This window comes from Zingiber officinale, chromosome 2A, assembly GCF_018446385.1.
Source record: "Zingiber officinale cultivar Zhangliang chromosome 2A, Zo_v1.1, whole genome shotgun sequence".
NCBI lineage: Eukaryota > Viridiplantae > Streptophyta > Magnoliopsida > Zingiberales > Zingiberaceae > Zingiber > Zingiber officinale.
This window is the reverse complement of record NC_055988.1, coordinates 76,685,512-76,696,217: the sequence shown is the minus strand read 5'-3', so window position 1 is coordinate 76,696,217 and position 10,706 is coordinate 76,685,512.

The window sequence follows — 10,706 nt, the reverse complement described above, 5'->3', positions numbered from 1 at the left end:
GTAACTCCCATGAGGTGGCATCCCACTTAAGCTACCATGATGATGTGGAGCATCATCATTGGCCCACTTAATGCCAACTCACCAATGAGGTGGCAAATGGTCAAGTCAAACTTGACTCTTCATCTTCCTCTTAAGTCAAGTCAAACTTGATCACTTCTCTCCCATGATTGATCTAATCTAACCATTGGTTCAAGTCAATTTTAATTTAATGAATCTCTATTCATTGAATTAAATTAATTAAATGAGTCTAAATCTAAATTAGACTCACTTAACACATGAACCAAATTGAGTCCAACTTAATTATCCTAATTTGGATTACTCTTAATCCAATTTGGTTCATCACATGAACCCAATCCTTTAGGTTCATCAAATGAACCTAATCTCTATCTAATTGCCCTTTGTGTGTGACCCTATAGATTCTTATAATGGTGGCAATGCTCCTAAACCAATTTAGAAGCATAAGTAATGAGCGGTATCTAGCAACACATCATTACTACCCAAGTTATAAGAATGTTGAGATCCAACATCACCTTGTGACTACTAATTGTGACTCCTCAAAATATATGACATTGTCCTTCTATCCTAGACTTCTAGATTGATCAATGTGAGGCATAGACCGTGTCATCCTCTAATCAATCTAAATCTTGAACTCCAAGTAGACTCACTCAATCAAATGAGCTCAATATCTCATATTGACTCATTTGGGCATGACCATGCACTTCGTGGTCTCACTCTATCAAGAATATCGATGTCACTCCCGTCATATAAGAGGGATAGATCTCATCTACATCACTCACATCCCTCCGCATAATTTGTTACATACCCAGTAATCGCCTTTATAGTCCACTCAGTTACGGGTAACGTTTGACGAAGCCAAAGTACGTAACTCCTTATATAGGGAACCATGGTGACTTCAGGTCCAAGGACTAATAGTCATACTAATAGCCACATGAGAAAGTATATGACACTCATATAACGATCCATGATACTTTCTCATGGCGGGTCATTCAGTATGCATTCTCTAATGCATACCCATGTGTCAACTTGATATCTCCATATCCATGACTTGTGAGATCAAGTCATCGAGTTGACCTACATGCTAATCTTGTTGCATTATCATTGTCCCTGAATGTTAATACTCGACTAGGAATGATTAAGAGTAGTGTTCCCTATATCATCTCACTATCGATTCAACCAATCGATTGATATAGGTAAGAACCTTCTACTCAAGGATGCTATTATACTTAGTTATTTGGCACCAATACAAGTAAATATAATAACCAAAAACAATTGCCTTTATTTATATACAAGAATATGATACAATGAGTCCATACAACAATCATCAAATGATTGACTCTAGGGCTCTAACTAACAATCTCCCACTAGCACCAGTGCCAATCAGTGTAGGCTCTAAGGCCTAATGACCTAGTGTGACCATCATGCTTTCTCTGTGCCAAAGCCTTGGTCAAGGGATCTGCGATGTTAGCCTCTGTAGGTACTCTGTAAATCTTCACATCTCCTCTCTCGATAATCACTCGAATGAGATGGAAGCGTCGTAGTATGTGTTTGGTCCGCTGGTGTGAGCGTGATTCCTTAGCCTGCGCAATTGCTCCATTGTTGTCACAATAGAGCTCAATAGGGTCAGCGATGCTAGGAACCACCCCAAGTTCAGTGATGAACTTGCGGATCCAAACTGCCTCCTTTGCTGCTTCTGATGCAGCAATATACTCGGCCTCTGTCGTAGAATCAGCTACTGTGTTCTGCTTCAAACTCTTCAAGCTCACAACACCACCATTTATGCAAAACATGAACCCTGAATGTGATCGATAATCATCCTGGTCGGTCTGGAAGCTGGCATCACTGTAACCCTTTACAGCTAGCTCGTCATCGCCTCCATATATCAAGAAATATTCTTTAGTCCTTCTTAAGTATTTAAGAATATTCTTGACCGCTATCCAGTGACTTTCACCTAGATTTGACTGGTATCTGCTCGTCATGCTCAAAGCATACGAGACATCAGGACGAGTACATAGCATGACGTACATGATAGATCCTATAGCTGTGGCATATGGGATCTGATCCATGCGGTCTCTCTCCTCTCTAGAAGAGGGACCTTAAGTCTTCGAAAGACTCACGCCATGTGACATCGACAGAAATCCCTTCTTGGAGTTCTGCATGACAAACCGTAGGAGTACCTTATCAATATATGTATTCTGACTTAGGCTAAGCAACCTCTTAGATCTATCTCTATAGATCTGTATGCCTAGAATGCGGGATGCTTCACCTAAGTCCTTCATTGAGAAACAAATCCCTAGCCAAGTCTTGACAGACTGTAGCAAAGGGATGTCTTTCCCAATGAGCAGTATGTCATCCACATATAATATGAGGAAGACAACTATGCCCCCTACAACCTTCTTGTAGACACAAGGTTCATCTTTATTCTTGATGAAACCAAACTATTTGATTGCATCATCGAATCGAAGATTCCAGCTCCGAGAAGCTTACTTTAGTCCATAAATGGACCTATGCAGCTTGCATACTTTGCTAGTATGCTGTGGATCTACAAAATCCTTAGGTTGTGTCATGTACACATCCTCGAGCAGGTTTCCATTCAGAAACGCTGTTTTGACATCCATCTGCTATATCTCATAGTCATGGTATGCTGCAATAGCAAGCATGATCCGAATGGACTTAAACATCGCTACTGGAGAAAAGGTTTCATCATAGTCAATACTATGAATTTGCTTGAAACCTTTAGCTACTAAGCAACCCTTATAAATAAGTCCATCCATGTCAGTCTTTCTCTTAAAGACCCACTTACACCCAATGGGTTTGACCCCTTCAGGTGGATCAACCAAAGTCCAGACTTGGTTAGTGTACATGGATTCCATCTTGGATCTCATGGCTTCTAGCCATTTCTCAGAATCTGGTCTTGTCACAGCTTCCTGATAGGAGGTGGGCTCATCCTCTATAAGCACAACGTCATCATGGTTAGACAAGAGAAATGAATATCTCTCAGGCTGACGACGTACCCTATCAGACCTGCGAAGAGGTATGTCTACTTGAACTGGTTGTTGTTCCTCAACTCCTTGTGGAACAACATCATCCACAACACTTTGTGGTTCCAGTTCACCTTCCATCAAGGCTTCAGTGCTATTGTTCATATCTTGAACTTCTTCAAGATCGAACGTACTCCCACTAGTTTTTCTAAAAACAAAATCCCTTTCTAGAAAAATCCCAGTCTTAGCCACAACTACCTTGTGTTGACTGGGAATGTAAAAGTAATATCCCTTAGTTTCCTTGGGATATCCGATAAAATAGCACTTGTTGGATTTGGGTCCCAATTTGTCCGAGACTTGACGTCTAACGTAAGGCTTACAACCCCAAATCCTCATAAAAGACACATGGGCGTCTCTCCCAGTCTATATCCTATATGGTGTCTTTATTACAACCTTGGATGAAACTCGGTTGAGTATAAAGGCTACCGTGTCTAGAGCATAGCCCCAAAGGAATGTAGGAAGATCGGTGTGACTCATCATAGACCGTACCATATCTAATAGGGTACGATTCCTCCTTTCAGATACACCATTCCACTGTGGTGTTGCAGGAGGAGTGAGTTGGGATAGAATCCCACACTCAGCTAGATAGTCACGAAACTCATGGCTAAGGTATTCCCCACCTCGATCTGATCGAAGTATCTTAATACTCTTGCCAAGCTGGTTTTGTACTTCATTCTTGAATTCTTTGAACTTTTCAAAGGATTCTGATTTATGTGTCATCAGGTACACATAACCATATCTACTGAAGTCATCAGTAAATGTAATGAAGTACCTATAACCACCTCTAGCAGTGACATTGAAAGGGCCACATACATCGCTATGTATAAGACCTAACAAGTCAATCGCTCTCTCACTGTGTCCACTAAAGGGAGTCTTGGTCATCTTGCCTAGTAGGCATGACTCGCATGTCTCATATGATTCAAAATCAAATGAGTCCAGCAAACCATTTTTATGGAGCTGGGATAAGCGCTTGTCATTTATATGACCTAAGCGACAGTGCTAGAGATAGGTTTGGTTCATGTCATTTGACTTGAACCTCTTGGTATTTATGTTATAGATAGGGCTCTCAAGGTCTAGAATATAGAGTCTGTTTATCAGAGGTACACTATAATAGAATATATCATTTAAATAAACTGAACAACATTTGTTCTTTATCATAAATGAAAATCCTTTCTTGTCCAAACAAGAAACTGATATAATGTTCTTAGTCAAAGCAGGCACATAACAACAATCATCCAACTCTAGTACAAGCCCAGAGAGCAGAGATAGAAAATAAGTCCCTACAGCAATAGCAGCAACCCGTGCTCCATTGCCTACGCGTAGGTCCACCTCGCCCTTCGTCAATACCCTGCTATTTCTCAGCGCCTGCACATTAGTACAAATGTGAGAAGCACATCCGGTATCTAATACCCATGATGAAGAAATAGACAGATTGACTTCTATAACATATATACCTAAAGTGGAAGTCTCACTTCTCTTCTTCTTAAGATCTTCCAGGTAGACTTTGCAGTTCCTCTTCCAATGCCCGGTCTGACCGCAGTGGAAGCAGGTAGCATCCTTGGCGACCCCTCCTTTAGGCTTCAGTGCTTTGCTTTTGCCCTTGGCTTGGGACTTTCCCTTGCCTTTAGGCTTGCCCTTGCCCTTGTGTTTCTGAACCATCAGAATAGAGTTGGGCTTAACCTTCTTAAGGTTGAGCTCAATAGTTCGTAACATACTAAGCAGTTCGGGCAGTGGCTTGTCAATTTCGTTCATGTTGTAGTTCATGACAAACTGACTGTAGCTCTCTGGCAAAGACTGCAAGATCAGGTCAGTGGCCAGCTCTTGGCCAAGTGGGAATCCCAACCTCTGTAGATTCTCTATGTACCCAATCATCTTGAGTACATATGGACCTACGGGAGCCCCATCTGACATCTTGCACTGAAATAGTGCCCTTGAGATCTCAAATCTCTCATGCCGTGCTTGTCCTTGATATAGTTGACGAAGATGTTCAACCATATCATAAGCACCAATTAACTCATGTTGCTTCTGAAGCTCAGAGTTCATGGTCACGAGCATTAGACATAATACATCTAATGCGTCATCTTGATGCTTCTTGTAAGCATCTTTGTTTGCTCGCGTGGCATTGGCAGGAGGAGCCTCTGGAATGGGCTGCTCCAGAACGTACAGTTTACGTTCTTGGGTGAGAACTATTCTCAGATTCCTGTACCAGTCCAGGAAATTTACTCTGTTGAGCTTGTCCTTATCGAGGACAGAACGCAGGGAGAAGGAGTTCGTGTTTGACGACATGGTAATCTACAACAGAAAAATACAGAAAATAAATATCATATTCTATTAATCATTTAATTAGGTCTTTAACTAAATGATGCTCCCACTGAATTCTATAATTCATGTGGGACAAGATCCACATCATACTATGCCCTGAGTTAGCTTTGGCTAAATCGTCCAAGACTTAGTATGATCGGTAGGTAACTAATTTACCAATTACATCTCTATGCAACTCTTGGTTATAGGATCAAGATCCGCATTTATATTAAAACTCGAGTTAGCTTTGGTTAATACGCCCAAGAGTTAATATAAACGTGATTTTATCCTATCTTCCAACTATTCGATAAATGCCTATAGTTAAACTTGATTTAACTAGTTATACTCAATCTAATTGAGTTTTACTCACCCATGCGTTGATAGGCAGGACCAGGATTGTCCCTCCGTACCCTACCAAGATAATATGTGTTGCTCTGCTTTGGCAGATTCAACAACTACATGTGATCGAGGTAGTGATAGGTATCACGGCATGGTAGGCATTACGAGTTGTCGCGATTAAGATCTAATCTAATCGACGAGGTGTATCATATACTTGATTTATATCTAATCTAATCGTTAGGGTGCATCATGTACGCGATTGATCGAATCGAATCGTTAAGGCGCTAATTAATTACTTATTTTAGCATGCATCAGATATACACACACAAGTAATTAATTAAATATTTTGTGATTAGTCATGACCCTACTACGATCTTCTCAAGCCAATGAGAAGATCGGATGGTCAACCTAAGGTCAACAACTTCTTAAGCTCCTTCCTTTTGACCACCTTGTGTTGCTCGCACCCTCCTCGTAACTCCGTCTTGAGTGGACCTTCCACCGCTCCATTTTTGTACATTACAATGGTGAAACTCGAGTTACATTCGAGTCTAAACTAATTTACAACAAGAATAAATAAATAGAAAGGCATGACGCGCAGGTCGCGTATCAAATATACAACACACACAATCACACGATGACACGTAGGCCGTATTATGAATTACAACACAATTTCCAATCTAATTGGGTCTTTTGGGCTATGACCATCACAAAATAATACATAATTCTAAATTATGCAATTTCTATAAATTTCTGTAATTTTATTACAATTTTTATGAATAAAAATTCCCGGCGGTCCCGTTTAGCCTTTTTCGGGCGCAATCGTGGAACGAATCCCCTTGCGGGGTCAGGGGCAGCACCCCTACCCGCGATATAACCATCACGAGTGTTCCTTAGCGATCCTACAGTGCCTTAGCCCGCTGTCCCAAAAAGATTTGGGGCGAAACCTTGCCGTTTCGGAAAAATCTTCTCGGTAGTCGAAGCCTACAAGTGTCTAAACACTTGTGCTTCACTTCTACGAGAAAAATACCCATAAAAACTATAAAAATCATAATTTTACAGAAAGTTACATATCTATAATTTTCATAAAAATACAAATTAAAACTCGTACACGCTTCGCACGTGGCTCTGATACCACTGTTGGGTTTTTCGGGCCGCAAAAACCGCTTTTTACGTTGCGGAAATCCCGAAACCCCCAGCCACCAGATCCGTGCGAAGATTAAAATTTCGAAAACATTACGTGTACGAGTTTCTAACTTAGATTTACACTAAATCTACAAAGGATAAGATCTTTACCCTTGATGCGAAGCCCTTCGCGTATCCAGCTTGTCCTCAGTTCGCCGGATCTCGAAAGTGTCAAAGTAGACACTTCTCTATGTGTATCCACACAAGCAAGAGATGGAGAAAAAGCTCTAAGGATGTGCTAGCAACCTTAGAGATAAGTAATGGAGGAGAGGGAGAGCAAGAAGAAAACTAGAGAGGAAGAAGATGGGAGTTACCACACAAAATGAAAACTCACCTTGATGAATTATGTGGCCGGCCACATTAAGGGAGTTTGTAACCTCCATGGGATGCCAAGAGTCACAACTCTTGGTAACTCCCATGAGGTGACATCCCACTTAAGCTACCATGATGATGTGGAGCATCATCATTGGCCCACTTAATGCCAACTCACCAATGAGGTGGCAAATGGTCAAGTCAAACTTGACTCTTCATCTTCCTCTCAAGTCAAGTCAAACTTGACCACTTCTCTCCCATGGTTGATCTAATCTAACCATTGGTTTAAGTCAATTTTAAATTAATGAATCTCTATTTATTGAATTAAATTAATTAAATGAGTCTAAGTCCAAATTAGACTCACTTAACACATGAACCAAATTGAGTCCAACTCAATTATCCTAATTTGGATTACTCTTAATCCAATTTGGTTCATCACATGAACCCAATCCTTTAGGTTCATCAACTGAACCTAATCTCCATCTAATTGCCCTTTGTGTGTGGCCCTATAGGTTCTTATAACGTTGGCAATGCTCCTAAACCAATTTAGAAGCATAAGTAATGAGCGGTATCTAGCAACACATCATTACTACCCAAGTTATAAGAATGTTGAGATCTAACATCACCTTGTGACTACTAATTGTGACTCCTCACAATATATGACATTGTCCTTCTATCCTAGACATCTAGATTGATCAATGTGAGGCATAGACCGTGTCATCCTCTAATCAATCTAAATCTTGAACTCCAAGTAGACTCACTTAATCAAATGAGCTCAATATCTCATATTGACTCATTTGGGTATGGCCATGCACTTCGTGGTCTCACTCTATCAAGAATATCGATGTCACTCCCGTCATATAGGAGGGATAGATCCCATCTACATCACTCACATCCCTCTGCATAATTTGTTACATACCCAGTAATCGCCTTTATAGTCCACTCAGTTACGGGTGATGTTTGACGAAACCAAAGTACGTAACTCCTTATGTAGGGAACCATGGTGACTTCAGGTCCAAGGACTAATAGTCATACTAATAGCCACATGAGAAAGTATATTACACTCATATAACGATCCATGATACTTTCTCATGGCGGGTCATTCAGTATGCATTCTCTAATGCATACCCATGTGTCAACTTGATATCTCCATATCCATGACTTGTGAGATCAAGTCATCGAGTTAACCTACATGCTAGTCTTGTTGCATTAACATTGTCCCTGAATGTTAATACTCGACTAGGAATGATTAAGAGTAGTGTTCCCTATATCATCTCACTATCGATTCAACCAATCGATTGATATAGGTAAGAACCTTCTACTCAAGGACGCTATTATACTTAGTTATTTGACACCAATACAAGTAAGTATAATAACCAAAAACAAATGCCTCTATTTATATACAAGAATATGATACAACGAGTCCATACAACAATCATCAAATGATTGGCTCTAGGGCTCTAACTAACAGTGTGACCCCACACTGCCGTGCGACTCAATCCGAGAGGAAGCCGTGTGAGGTTGTGTGGATTCAACATGGCCGTGCGATGAAGAACACAGGCTATGCCACGCCAAAATAGAGCTGTGCTGAATTCTGGGCAGATTACAGACCGATCGCAATTCGGCCATAACTTTGTGCTCCGTTGGAGTTTCGGGCTGTTCTTTATATCGAAACGTAGCTAACTTCAAGATCTACAAATTTACTTTAGATCCAACAGAGAGAAAGAATTTTTTACCCATGCTAAATGGCATGGCCGTGCCTCCCAACCGCGGGTTCAACTGGACCTCTGCCCAGACTGTAGACCAAACTTCGAACTGCCATTACTTTTGGCTCGGTTTGAGCCAGGGCTCGATCTAAGTATCAGATTGAAGATAATTTCAAGGGCTACAAATTTAGTTCAGGGTGAATCATGAGAAAACCTGGTTTAATAGGTGAAAAACCTGGTTTACCGGACGCCTATAATCCTGGTTTTCCTGGGCAGTGTGGAGGAGGTATAAAAGGGCCAAGAACCCTATTCTTTGATCATCTTTGGTTCGGGGACTTCGTCCCGCTCCTTGGAAAAGGGGTTTCTTCTTCGAGGGAAACCATAGAGCTTCATCCACCGCCGTCCCTTGACGTTCCGTCCATCTCCAGAGTAAGGATGCATCCCCAAGACATCGGAATCTTCAAGCATCTCTTATTCCTTTTCTTCTAGGGTTGTAAGTATGCTTTTCTTTATGTTCTGGGGTTGTTCTTCCCCCACAATGGAGTAGACATCTTGTTCTAGGATTAGGAAGTATTTGTAATATGATGGAGATGTAGAACTATGTAGATTCACCTTGTTTCTATTCAATGACCTGTTGATGCCTTGTTCGTGCTTGATGAGTTGCGTGTGTGCCATGTTTACGTTTCTATTCTTTGATTGATTGATATGGAGGATTGTTGATCCCGCAAAGGGGATACCTTAGAGAGTATTGACCAAGGTACCCTAGTGAATTTGGGTAACCCTTTCCGGACGTCTAAGACGTTCCCTTAAAAGGAGAAACAATCCCTTAGGAACTGCTACTCTCGTAAAGAGAGTGCTCTAGATCGTATATCCGAGGGGCCCTAGTGACAAGGGTAACCCGTTCATGGACGTCTAGGATATTCTCTTGAAGGGAGAGGCAATTCCTCCATAAGGAGGTAGGTAACCCTTATCCTTATTGTTATTTACTAGATGTGTATCCCAGTGATCTACCGAGGCACCCTCGTGATAGGGGGGTTAACCGTTACAGGATTTCACAGGGATTGTTTCTATTCGATACTTAGGGATATTGACCAATCTAACCTCCTATAAGAGCATGTACTTAGAGGGTGGAAACTAAGCAATCTATGTAGTATCTCCTAGTATTACAATGAAACTGAAATCCTAGAATCCATCTCCCAAAGCTCATTCCATCCAAGATCAGTTCTTTCTCTCATCCTTCTCTTTCCCTTTTCAATTACCCTTGTTAGTTTGCAAACGCCAAAGCCAGCTTTCAACCGTCTAGATAACTTACCTTGCGACATCTCTAGTGCTTAATCAACAGCCCCTGTGGATTTAATATTTTTATTACTGACGACGAAACCGTACACTTGCGGTTGCGTAACAAGTTTTTGGCACCATTGCTAGGGACTGTTTTCGATTAACATTAGTAGATTAGCAATTTAGTTAATCTAGACTTGTGAATAGTTTTTGTTTTCCCATTTTTATAATAAAAAAAACCTACCTTTTCTTTCTTGTCTTTAAATTCTGCATTTATTTTTTTTCTCTCTACAATTTAAATTCTACATTTTATTTATTTATTTATTTTTTGGTTACTTCTACATGTCTATCCTGTTCTGTCTATAATCATTTAGATGGACACGTTTAAACTGTGCACTAGATTGGAAGCTCTATTTCAAAAGTTTGACCAAATGTCTTTTGTGAACTCTAATACTCTTTTCTGTGAATTTTGTTGTGCAACTGGTCATATATATGATAATTGTCCAACATTGCTTGACCGTCTATATAG